This window comes from Haliotis rubra, unplaced genomic scaffold (assembly GCF_003918875.1).
Source record: "Haliotis rubra isolate DU_JTF1 unplaced genomic scaffold, ASM391887v1 Scf24, whole genome shotgun sequence".
Lineage (NCBI taxonomy): Eukaryota > Metazoa > Mollusca > Gastropoda > Lepetellida > Haliotidae > Haliotis > Haliotis rubra.
In genome coordinates, this window is record NW_025766447.1 from 1,344,168 (window position 1) to 1,358,834 (window position 14,667).

The following is a 14,667-nucleotide window of genomic DNA, read 5'->3' on the forward strand; positions in this document are numbered from 1 at the left end:
ATATGAGTTTAATGGTGTAGCGCATCTATTACAAGTGCCATGGTCTTCTTATGTTCTATTCGTACAAGGAATTGCGACAAGAACACGTTGCCCCCAAGAGGCACCATTTATCCAGCCATGCATACACCGTGCGCTGAAGAGCACAATGCTAACGTGTTTGAACCAGGAGGAACTATTTCTTCATCGAAGCATGCCTCTGGAACTGTCAATGAAATTCTAAAAGTACAGGGAAAGATCACTTAATACATCACCATTCTTTCAAATAACATACATTACACCTTTTCCATGTCTAGTTCTACTGCATTTAATGTCTCGTGGCTATCTATCAGCCCCGAAAATAACAAATTAAAGCTGTGAACGATATACACCTCCTCAACAAAGGTCAGTTGTTCTAGCGTACATACTCCACTCTGGAAGTCACAAGGATAAAGTCAAGTGGGATTCGTGTCCATCACCAATGCTGCAGTTCTATACGACTCGTTCGGATGACTATAATGGAGAACCCACACATCACCAGCTCAGCTCCTAGACCTATTTGCACGGACGAGAACACAAAAAGTAATCCCGTTATTGATCCTTTAGCAAGACTCCAGTGTCAAACAACACGCCACTTTGACCACGATCATCAGCTCTGGCCTCCACAATGAGAGATTTGTGATAGGAAATTAAGTAATTACTTCCGACCCTCGTAAACTCCTATAAAATGACTAAACCAGAGCTTCCGTGAAATGTTAAATGTGTCTTTTATTATTTACAAGGTATGAAGGTAACGCATTTGAAATTCTTTTCTATTCTATAATTGGGTGGACTTCACCTTCCTGTATCAGGGGCGTGTACTCTCCACAGAGATGGCGTGGGGTAGGGGGCAGTTTGACGTGGGATCAGGATGCGATACGTGACAGGCAGTCATGGGACGGTACTGTCTGGAAAATACTTTTTGTCGCATCACTCTGGCATGAAAATCGCCCATTCAGCTCAACCAAACAAGCTAAGTTAAAACGCGATTTTCGTTGTCTGTCTAGCTGTGTGCGTTTGTAAGCCGCCTCTCTCTCTCTCTCTCTCTCTCTCTCTCTCTCTCTCTCTCTCTCTCTCTCTCTCTCTCTCTCTCTCTCTCTCTCTCTCTCTCTCTCTCTCTCTCTCTCTCTCTCTCTCTCTCTCTCTCTCTCTCTCTGGCGTTTGCATATATTTTCGACAAACTCGTCGTTCATAAATTATTGGATACCGTTTTCAAGAGGGTGGGAGGGGGTGGGGGGGGATCGATGAGAAATTATCTTCTGAAGGTATGTCGCTTGAAGATACCATTAATACAACTATAGTTTGATTCTATGATTTCTCACAAAGAACTGTTTGCTATGCACCCTGTCATTATTTGGAAACATTTGTCACTACATATCTTAGGCCAGTTATTTCATTGTTGTTGAGTGTTGTATTGTATAGATTTGTTTCGAGGGGATCGGTATGTTAGTTGCTGTACTGATACTTGGGGTCATGGGTTATGAAGCTTTTGGCACAGCTCAGACATATCCAGTATAGCATAGATCCTTCTATGAGGTATTCATAGGGGCAGGAAGCGCTGGCATATCTCATGTTACAACAAGGCCAGCAGTATGTGAGCGAGTGAGTGAGTATGGTTTTACGCCGCTTTTTAAAAAATATTCCAGCAATATCACGGCGGGGGGACAGAAATGGGCTTCACTCATTGTACCCATGTGATGAAGTGAACCCGGGTCTTCAGCGTGACGAGCAAACGCATTATCCACTAGGCTACCCCACCGCCCAAGCAGTATGCAAAGATCCCCTGGATTTCAAGACCTATTATGGAAGCTTGGCCATTGTCGCTGCCAGGTAAATGTCTGTAGCGATTGCTATAATCACTGCATTTCTATTACAGTTTTTATGTTGATTTCTTTGCAGTAATTGTATTAATTTGTAGACTTAGTAAAGTTTAGGACACAGTTGTGAATTGTCCATCATTTCTTTGTTGTTTGATTGTTTTATACGCAATTCTCCTACGTAGCGATTTTTTCTTGACTTCTTGCTTTAACTTTAAAAAGCAACATGTAACATGATGCTTCTACAATTAGGAGCATATACTCAGGTGTTAACCGGTGGTAATTTCCTTATATAATGTCAATGACTAATTGCATTGAACAAATGAAGTTACATAAAATTATGTGTGTCTAATAATCCGTACAAGCCGTACACATATGTATGACTTGTGTAGGATGCCAGTGTGGAGGGTCATGAAACTATCAGCTATAGTTTTGTCAGATCATACAATGACATAATTTGCGCTTCAAAAATATCATATTTGTTTCCCTTAAACTTAAACAAAACAGCGCGTAGAACGTCCGGAACATTGTGTAGTTGATACATTAACCTTATCGAATGCAAGTTAACAATCTTAGCTTTCAACTTTGGCGAATGTGGGAATGTCAGTTGAAGTGACTGGTAGGTTTTGACGTAAGGGCACTGATCAGTAGCCAGGTATGTAGTTTTGGTACATTAAACAACGCCCGAGATACAAGCACAGGTGATGTGAGTTTAGTTGTGCGCAGCTTTTAGCAGTATTCCAGCAATATCACGACAGGGGACTCCAGAAATGGGCATCACACATTGTGCTCATTTTGGGAATCAAACCAGGTTCTTCGGCATGACGAGCGAACGCTTTAAGCACTAGTCTACCCCACCACCCTTACACTGGTGATGCATGGCTGGGAGTGGAGTAAGAAGAATCAAATTGCAGTTAGTTATCGATACCTCATTCCAGAATTCTCTGAGACTCTCATTCCATATCAGCACGTGGATGACAGACGTGGTTTGGTTTGGTTAGGTTGTTTTTCTGTATATATTAACGCCTCCTCAGCAAAATTCCAGCTATAAGCAGGCGGTCAGTAAATAATCGAGTCTGGACCAGACAATCTAGTGATCAACAGCATGAGCATCGATCTTCGCAATTGGTATACGATGACATGTGTCAAGCAAGTCAGCGAGCCTGACCACCCGATCCCGTTACTCGCCTCATGAGAGACTTGAGGAACGAAGTACCAGTGAACCAATGACAAGTAGTTATTTACACAAGCAATCATTTTCAAAAGCAGAACAGAAAATGTGATAACCCTTCTGGATAAAAAAAATAAAATATCACAGAATGTAATTCATCACAAAGACAAATATTTAATTGAAAAAGCCGTCACGCAATGATCAGGTGTCCTTCCTGCCATGCTGTTTTAATTGTTAAAACATGGCTTTTCTTACGTCAAATTCTGTTCAATGTATTTTGAACAAAACTCACATAATTAAGCCTCATGAATTTGACAGGCAAATGGAAATAACACTAAAATGCTCTTTATGCGCGATATGCACATCCTGTTTACTCAGGAAAGGGAGCCAACTATAGTAATTATATGCCATTATCTATATCAACTGCAAGGTAAGACTCATGTTTCATACACAGTGACTGTAGGTCCTTGGTGCTTGTAAACTCCGAATCCATTTTAAAGGAACAAAAACGTTTAAAATCAATGCTCAGTTTCGATTTTATTCATAATTATAAAACCACATATAGATAAACATGAGGCCATCTACGTCATCAAAACACATTGTAACGGTGCTGTGTACACCATATTTGTGATGTTTATTGGTGTCCCTGTCCAAACACATGAAGTTCGAAACCGATTTCCTTTGAGGATTAAAGAGTCACCTAAAACTTTTAGCGACAGATAATTTGTTAAATGAGACATCTTCCTTCAGCTGTTGATATATAATTAGAAACTTTCTTTAAAATATGAATGTCAAGGTGACGTTAGCTGTGACGGTAATGGCAGCTGAGGTTCACTTTTACCTTGAACTGACGACACGATTCATCCATCACTGACATAGCAATAGTTCTAAATGACTAGACAATAAAATACTAAGTTTGTTCCATGAAGGAGGTTAAAAAGAATCTTTTGAAAACTTTTTTCTAAGTTAAAAACATCTTGACACGTTTCCGGTACTGGGGATTTCATTGTATTTTAATTCAATTATTAACAATGTGAAGCTCCAGCATGGAGGAGAATCTATCATGGTCCCTTTCAAGCGCTTCATTATGGAATCGTCGTGTTGTCGTATTGTCGTGTTGTGGCCCTTACAAAAACAAGCAAAAATTGTCACCAAAAAGCGACAATTTGGACATATCGCATTATCGCGCTTTAAATAATGTTGTTGTTTTATTCTACAAAAGCGCAATAGTGCCACGACTAAGGTCAAAATATGCAGTATTGTCGCCCCATCTAAAAGTGTCAAAAAACGAGACAATGCGCGACAATGGACGATAGGACATACTGTTATTCACAACTCACCAACTCAATCATTCACTTGGTAAATTAATATTAAATTAATAGCAAATTAAAGTAATTCATAATAACAATCAGTTTCACGGGACGTTAGATGATATGTGAGCATGGACGATTTGTTTCACGGAAAGTTAGATGATATGTGAGCATGGACGATTGGTTTCACGGAAAGTTAGATGATATGTGAGCATGGACGATTGGTTTCACGGGAAGTTAGTTGATATGTGAGCATGGACGATTGGTTTCACGGAAAGTTAGATGATATGTGAGCATGGACGATTGGTTTCACGGAAAGTTAGATGATATGTGAGCATGGACGATTGGTTTCACGGAAAGTTAGATGATATGTGAGCATGGACGATCGGTGTCACAGGAAGTTAGATGATATGTGAGCATGGACGATTGGTTTCACGGAAAGTTAGATGATATGTGAGCATGGACGATTGGTTTCACGGAAAGTTAGATGATATGTGAGCATGGACGATTGGTTTCACGGAAAGTTAGATGATATGTGAGCATGGACGATGGACAGGAAGTTAGATGATATGTGAGCATGGACGATTGGTTTCACGGAAAGTTAGATGATATGTGAGCATGGAATTGGTTTCACGGAAAGTTAGATGATATGTGAGCATGGACGATTGGTTTCACGGAAAGTTAGATGATATGTGAGCATGGACGATGGTTTCACGGAAAGTTAGATGATATGTGAGCATGGACGATTGGTTTCACGGAAAGTTAGATGATATGTGAGCATGGACGATTGGTTTCACGGGATGAGTATGAACGATAAGTTTCACGGGATGAGTATGAACGATAAGTTTCGCGGGAAGTTAGATGACATGTGAGTTTGGAAGATAACTTTCACAGGAAGTGAGTTAGATGACTTTTGACCATAGATGATTGGGTAAAAGGAAGTTAAATGGTAGGCTAAGCTGACAGAGATACTAGTTGGCGTAAGGTTTGAGCATATACTAAACGAGGACACTGCTTTCTTTTTTGCATTAGTGTATCGTATTCTCGTGGCAACGGCTCCACACAAACTGCCGAGTGTGGGGTAGGAGGTGGTCTTGCACAAACGGTAAGAGGATAAACTTAATTTGTGTTTGTATGATGATGCCTAGATTAAAACACGCCTCCAAAGACCTGAAATCAACATTGAATGCTTTGAACATATTGATATGCCATTAGTACAGATCAATACCGGCAATGCCCTCAATAGCTGAGTAAGGTATTCACGGTGGATTTAATGGAACTCAATTGTTGATATCCTGGCGTAAATCATCAATGTTGGGACTGAGGTAATCAAAGTGTTGGGAAATGGACAAGGAAAATGTCAGCACGTGATACTGACAAAGCATCCCGTGTATGGTGCACAAATATGGCTGAAGCTAAACTTCCGTTGGACTCGTGAAGAAAGTATTTTGCCGCCGACAGCCTCGCTTCTGCTCCATCGTCTTTGAAGTCGCAAGTGGTTGCATTAGGTAAACACGTGTATTCAAACTGTTGAACATTCCTTGCACTATTAATACTATGTTTGAGAGGGAGCTCAAAACAAACCCTGCTCCGTTACGGACATCTCATGTGTACACTTAGGACGGAACAAATGGACAAATCAGCTATTGAATTTTGCACCAGCAACTAACTTATTAAGGCGGACGTTTTTGAAAAACGTTTAAGAGAAAAAAATATTGATAGCAATTTCGTATTCAATAAGTCTGTACAATTATTTAATTTTTCAGATGGATTATTCGCATTATGGGCTCCGTGTGTAAAGAGCAGACGATATCACCTTCCATTACAATTGACAAACCAATGTTGGTTTAATAATACAAGTGGTTTCAGTTATCATCGGCCCAGTGACAAATGGGAATCGATTAGTGACAACTGATCATTTCCCCAGATTGCCAGCCTGTCTTTATATATTCTACCATCAACCCACCCTCTACTCTGTCAACGAGTCTACAATGGCTGACACCCCTTTTTTAACAAGATCCATTCACCGCTGGTTCTGATGACTTTAGAGAAAACAAACTATACCTAGAAGCAATTATTCCTTGACTCTAACGCTATTTACTTCAGTGGAAAACACAGTTCAACTGTCAAGCTGCACTAAAACGAAAACACAAAGAACGTGCCGTGAAAACTCCATATTTTAAACCTATACATTACCGTTACATTGATAGAAGTAATTAACAATAACACTTTCTTTGTAAGCACTTCTCCTTCAAGGCGTTCTCCGCTTTTCAATCGGTTCTTTTCAGATCTTGTTTATCATGGTAAGCTAACATGTATGCCAGTCTTACGATTACAAACGATCTACTAACAATTCGTAATGGCTCCAAGGTTGGGCCGTTGGCCTGTTTGGGTATTTTACTATGTACTTTGATACTCGTGATGCGTTGAAGTTACTGAAAGAGCGGTCACCCATTGCGTGCCACCCGATGATGAAGCAGTTTGTCTGAGAAGAATATGTTCGGCCGTAACGCTGCGAGAGGAACATCAAGGCAACACGCCATGGCTATAAGAACAAGTGGAATTAACCAATCAAACATACGAATGAAATTTTATGAAATTTTTGCGTGTAATGAAAAGGGATAATTACTGAAATTTGCTTTGTTTCCAAAAGGTAGCCTCATAACTTTATCAGAAGGTGATTGGTCTGCGGTCCATCTGAAATCAGCTTGTATGTGTCTTGTTATAAAGATGAGATGAAATTATCTTATCGGTAGGGATAATGTTTCCACGCCAAGACGACCAGTCCATCATCAATGTACCCACGAGAGAGATCAAGTTTTGTATTCATACATATTACTCAAAAGTATGTCACGACATGTCCATATTCGTTAAGGTGGCCTTAGACATCGCTTTATCAGAATTGATTTGAAACATTGAAAACTGTTTCATACAAACATAATTTGTATTAGTTTCATACAATATAACTCCCACAGTGAAGGTATTAAGCTAAAGGCCATATAGAACTCGTCTTAAAAATCAACACGTAAATCATTGGCCTAAATTTACAAAGAATTCGTCTGAAGAATCCATACTGTAGATCTTAGCCTACAGCGTGTATAGAATTTCGTCTATGGAAACTGCAATAAAGGTATTAGCTTAATGTATATTATGTAAAATCCGTCTGGATATACCACTATATAGGTATTCGATAAACGTGTCTATATCACTATATAGGCATTAGATAAACGTGTCTATATCACTATATAGACATTAGATAAACGTGTCTTTACCACTATAAAGGCATTAGATAAACGTGTCTATACACTATATAGGCATTAGATAAACGTGTCTATATCACTATATAGGCATTAGATAAACGTGTCTATATTACTATATAGGCATTCGATAAACGTGTCTATACCCCTATATAGGCATTAGATAAACGTGTGTATATCACTATATAGGCATTAGATAAACGTCTCTATATCACTATATATGCATTAGATAAACGTGTCTATACCACTATATAGGCATTAGATAAACGTGTCTATACCACTATATAGGCATTAGATAAACATGTCTATATCACTATATAGGCATTAGATAAACGTGTCTATACCACTATATAGGCGTTAGATAAACGTGCCTATACCACTATATAGGCATTAGATAAACGTGTCTATATCACTATATAGGCATTAGACAAAGTTTCTGTAAGAATTGCTTGATAATATACTTAGATAGGTATTAGATATACGTATCTATCGAATTCGTCTGGATATATAGTGTGGGAAATTGGTCTTAAAGGCGTATTTCTTTGTAGATCACATGGCAGTAATAATTATATAAACCGACACAATAATGCGGGAATATTTCACAGTGACGTAAAACCAACTCACACGGTCCATGTTGGGTCACAGCCGCAGCAGATGCCATAAAGTAAGTTAAGATTCTCAAATATTTTTAGTAGTTATATATTACATTATTATTGAGTTTATTTAATAACAGATCTGTTTGCAGGTCAACCGAAGAAACGCAGCCGAGAGGTGACAAATTATGGAATATGTATAGACTTCAAATAGAAAATAGCAACACAAGAAACAATCCCCATAAAGTCTCATAATGTTACCATTCAATACTGTGTGTGTGGTACACTGTTTCCTTCCACTGTACATGTACCGGTACTTATCATTACGATGAAGAGATAATTGGGGTTGTCTTTGTTTGTAATATGTGTAACGTTTTCTAATTATAGTGTCCAACTATAGTGTCCAATTTTGCAACTATAGTGTCCAATGATAGTGTCCAATTATAGTGTTCAAATATAGTGTCCAACTATAGTGTCCAATTACAGTGTCCAATTATAGTGTCAAATTAAAGTGTCCAACTATAGTGTCCAATTATAGTGTCCAATTACAGTGTCCAACTATAGTGTCCAATTATAGTGTCCAATTAAAGTGTCCAATTATAGTGTCCAACTATAGTGTCAAATTATAGTGTCCAATTATAGTGGTCAAATATAGTGTCCAATTATAGTGTCCAATTACAGTGTCCAATTATAGTGTCCAATGATAGTGTCCAATTATAGTGTTCAAATATAGTGTCCAATTATAGTGTCCAATTACAGTGTCCAACTATAGCGTCCAACTATAGAGTCCAATTACAGTGTCCAATTATAGTGTCCAATTAAAGTGTCCAACTATAGTGTCCAATTATAGTGTCCAACTATAGTGTCCAATTATAGTGTCCAATTACAGTGTCCAACTATAGAGTCCAATTACAGTGTCCAATTATAGTGTCCAATTAAAGTGTCCAACTATAGTGTCGAATTATAGTGTCCAATTACAGTGTCCAACTATAGTGTCGAGTTATAGTGTCCAACTATAGTGTCCAATTATAGTGTCCAATTAAAGTGTCCAATTATAGTGTCCAATTATAGTGTCAAATTATAGTGTCCAATTATAGTGTCCAATTACAGTGTCCAATTACAGTGTCCAATTATAGTGTCCAATTATAGTGTCCAACTATAGTGTCGAATTATAGTGTCCAATTATAGTGTCCAACTATAGTGTCCAATTATAGTGGTCAAATATAGTGTCCAATTATAGTGTCCAATTACAGTGTCCAATTACAGTGTCCAATTATAGTGTCCAATTATAGTGTCCAATTACAGTGTCCAATTATAGTGTCCAACTATAGTGTCCAATTATAGTGTCCAATTATAGTGTCCAACTATAGTGTCCAATTATATGGTCCAATGATAGTGTCCAATTATAGTGTGTGTTTGTTACTTCTTTGCTTCTTTTCTTCAGTAGGCCTCTTTTTCCTCTATACAAATAAAACGTATGCGTATGATTTGTGATACCGTCACTGTGGACTAGGGGCAAAGAATGGACATGAGATTTATTTGTCTACGGATATTTTTTCAATTACAAAGAGTAAATGAAATATTGAATTACATTTTCCCATTTTACTTGGGGCACATGGAGTGTATTAATAGCATTGTTTCAATACTTAGTGTTGATGATTCAACTGCAGTCAATCCAAGCTATCAAAGATAACTGTGTTATCATGTTATATGTAGCGAATTATGCTCGTGTATTTGATGCAAGGACTTAATCAGCTCTAAACTTTAGGACGCTGTCTAGTGAACGTATGTAAAAACGTTTGTTTAGAAAAAAAATGCTTTTGTTGAAAACAAAACATGACTGTTAAGATTATAATCACATATACATGTACTTTCAACTTAAAATTACAAATGTACTAATACCGAAACGTTGTACATCAAAAGATGTTGGTGTTTAGAATTTGTGTTCACCACATCAGCATCACCAGTAATCGACTTTTAGTGCTTGCAAATGTCAAGTACAAGTCTCAAGTCTTCCTCGAAATGATATACTCATGAATCGCTACTTATTGATCCGTCCATTATAAATGGGAAAGGGTATGTATTCAGGTGTTTCTCGCTATCTTATACGAAAAAACTGGTAACAATGACAACGCTAGCAGTTAGTTTAGATGACATTTCCTCGGTACATAAGTGATTCGATGAACATTGTAAGTTGGGTATACGGACCGATGTACTCTCTCTGCAACGCAGAGAGTACATAGCTTGGCGCATGGAAATAGCATGGCCCATATACATCTTTTCCGTGCTGGATATCTTCTCAAAGGCGGTAAAAGAGCTGACGCTCTGGTGACCTTTTACACTCCTGAGTTTGGCACTAGCAAGGTTACCGCGGTCGAGAATCGCGGCGTCAGTAGCACGGACACAGTGGTTTGTCTAAACCTGGGACAAAACACAAAACACGCTTGCTGACAGTAGACGAAGGTTGCTGGTGTACTTTCCCCGAAAGGCTTGTTGTACCAGGTAGAATCATTGTGGCAGAAATTATCTATACTGCCACAGTCCATCGCAATCGGAATGAAGCATATCAAGGTAGGCAACGTAAGATGTCAATGGACAGAAGGTGATTTTAGGCTGCTCCATCATCAAACCCCAAAATGACTCCTTATCATCCCTGTGGAGTTTGGTCAGTTTCCAACATTTCTCCGTAACGGATGCCAGTATCAGAATCAGTGTTCACTATAAATGTAGTTTTCGTAATCTTTTCCACGTTTTCAAACCCTCGCCGAAACATCTGATGTCAAAATGGACCTGGTTAGTCAATCCATATGGTGTCTTAGTGATCAAGTGATATGGCAAATAACGTTTCTGTCTCACCAGTAACCTTCATTTGAAATGCACATCCATGATTATGTCAAAATCTCGACAGTACGGTGGGGATTTCAAGTATCTTTTGAGACTGTCTAATGTTCCCCAAAGTTGATATCTTGTGTTCGTTCGTCATATGTTTGGCTTCTGATATCCATGTAGAAATGAGTCAGTATGGTTTCCTGGGTTGCTGCAGTGGCGCTTCGACACTGGCCCCAGCCCACTATATAATTTACTTCTGAACTCATAATTGTGTGAACATGTGTTTAAATAATGCGAACACTTTAACCCCGTGAAAAATAATTCCTACCAGAGTTCGGCAAATACGCCGTTGTCAGGGCAGCAGGATACATTCTACCACTTTTCCCCTCGATAGCTGGGTATACGGATGTTTTTAGAAACGGCATTGTCCAATCAGACTGAAGTGTTATTTGTTACATGTAAAATAAGATAATAACAGAAGTCAGATTCTCCCGTGACAGCTAAAGCACAGTGTAAAATAATAACATAAATCAGCAAGTGCCACTGTAACAGTGAATGCATTGAATTTAAATACGCCATGCTTAACCAGAAGGATGCCATTCAATTCTTCGAAATGTATTTAGGTGGAGGCATGTACACTGTTGAAGAACCACATCATTTACCAGAATCGGCGTCTCTGACAGCAACACGTTTGAAAGCAACACATCTAATATAATATTTTAAAATATCAACGTCAGCGGTGGATTATTTGCCAGAATATAACCTTTTTCAATATGTAGCACTGTAATATTGTGTAAAACATCTTGTATATACATAATTTTACCTGCAGTTACAAAAATAAGACGTACCTAACGTCTGTCTGGCTGTGTGTCTGTGTGTATCTGTGTGTGCGTGCGTGTGTGTGCGTGCGTAATGTGACACATTAAATGCTATTAAAGCAACATAATGCTAAAATCGATTGGCGGAATCAGCTTTCGTAGATCTATCATGTGTGTGTGGTAATCACACGAATTACGATGTTGAAAGTTTTGAGGATCACGAACCGTCGTTGTTGTGTCACTGAACAAAGAGTTATTTTAGAATTGTTAATCCACAGAAAACATGTCGAAAGTAAGTGCTTTGTATAAAATATTTTGAATTGAAATCTGGAAAATTTCCATCACAGGTTATCATCATATTATGTAGACGTTCAGATTCCTCCCTTCTGATTGACATGTTCCCACCCCTGGCCAGTATAAAGATTGCCTGTCAGACTCATAACCTGGTCACACTAGAGATCTATTGCAGCTCCCCTGGCTTAGCTGTTCCAGTGCTGCCCTATCCCCCGCTTGGCTACTCCAGTGAAAGACATTCTCTAAGTCCTAACACCATGTTTTCTAAAATTATTGATTTTCAACATGTTATGGAACTGATGAGGAATCTTAACACCCAGTTTGAAATTGGTCTCCAGTTCCACCATTTCTGAAAACCATTATGCTTTACAGGATCGCCCCTTCCTTGGCCATTGATGGAATCTGGAGGCATTGACCAAGTCAGCAGGTCACTTGATGATGGATGATGAGGACCCTGGGCTCATATCAGTGGCCATCTAAGTGGACATTCCCCTGCTATAGAAGGGGGTTATCGTGTAACGCGCTCGAGGGGAGATTGGGCGTGAAAACAAACAAACGCCGGCAGGACAGCGTTACTTGAGTAGCCATCTTCACTCCGTCAGCCTTGTTAGTAAATGAATTATCGATCTTTTACGCTTATTCACCATGCGGCAAAAGTTGAGATAAATCTTCTCTTTGCACCTTCACATCGTGTAAGTTATGTGTGGTGCGTGGTTGCTGGCTTATTCAAACTTAGAAATTTGTTTGAGCAAGGGCGATATAAAAGCTATTAATTTACACGCACACAATTAATCGTCAGTTCATCCGTCCTTTTTAAAATGCCGAAACCCTCTCTCAACAATATTTACTTTGTTGAAGTTGTTTATTTTTGTTACGCCGCACAGTCAACAATAGACCAGCTATACCAGGACGGACGCAAACATCGAAGGTGGACCAGACTAACCCGTGATTGATATCACGAGCAACGTCCGCCAGCCGGGGTAACGATGGCACAATCAACCATAGCACCTCGTCTAACAACCGAGTAATCACGTGACCTCTGTGAACAAGGACACAACTTGTGACATCACCAAGGTCAGTTAGTATGCTCTATCCTACGCGTATATTCCTTATGCACATATAACCATCCCTTGTAGAATCGATCGAAATCAACAAGTAATCGTTCTCCGCTCCCTGGGGAGTACACAAATTAAGCAGTGACTAATGTGCTCGAAGATGTCAGCCATAAGGCTTTTACATAGAGTGTGGTCTGTATAGGATGGGCAACGAGTTTGAAGTGCTTCTTGGTGCGGCATTGCCTTCAACTCTGTCTAGTTGGCTGAAACAATAAGAAAATAATCAATATATGTGTCTGAACCTACAAATATATGGTCGGATGACAATATCTTCGTAGGGTCCGGCTTTGATGAGTGGACACCAGTTGATATCATTATGAGTCACCCATAGGGAGAGCAACAGCCTGAAGTAAAAGACTAGAACATAATTTGTATAGACACCGTACACCAAACAGCCGGCAAAGTGTGGTCAACCGATGGAACTGCAATATTAAACCACTTGCTACTGTGTAATAAAATACTTCATTTTGTGTATTAAACCAGTTAACGTGGTGCATTGAACTAACTGACAAAGGTGAGTAAACTGACTAGCATAAAATCTTTGAACATATGATCACGTTATTTGGTATATATCTGCTAAAGTAAATTTGCAGTATGTTCGGTTGTGTAAGAATATTTGGTCCGGCTGTTGTATTAGCATTACATTTATACATACGTAATCAAGTATGTAAGATTACTGTCGCTGGAACCAGCTACATATAAACTATCAGTTTCAGAGTATAAACAGTCTCGACTGGCCATAAAGACAAATTAGCAGTGAAAGTTGTATGAAAGGATCACAGAACATCAGTGATGACACCAGGTGTTCGCGACAAAGGGTAAATATGTCCTTCCTTTTGATAGCACACGATACACACACAGCTTGACCAGAAGTGAAGCGACTGGTGAGAAATGTTCATTGTCCAATCATCGTCACCGGTCACTGTTTTGTGATGTGTCTGGCCCGTGTAGTAGGGAACAATCTCTCTCTGCTGATACCATGTCCTCCGGTACAGACCCCGTTACTGTTATATGGACAGACGTTACCAGGTTCTAGAACGGATATAACCTGTTACATACGCCATCGGCAGAAACAGGTTACAGAAACAGGTCGTCCTAACCAATTCACGCATATAGATGCTCATGATGTCAATCACTGGATGACATGGTCCAGACTAATCTGTGAATAGGCCGCACGGTATACGTAAATATAGAACGTCAGGGCAAAGAATACATAGTTTTCAATATCATCAGAAACAAATTCCGTGTGGGAATGTTATGAATGAAACACTGAGAAGCAGAAATGACACTAGGCGATTGCAAAAAGGACAGCTATCAAAATAGGCAATGACAAATAACATATCAAATACTGAAACAGTGAAAATGTGTACATCATGGCAGTTTGTAAAAAAAACAGTCTGAATGGGAATTGAAGAATTCTATAGTGTCAACGAAAATGGCATATAGTT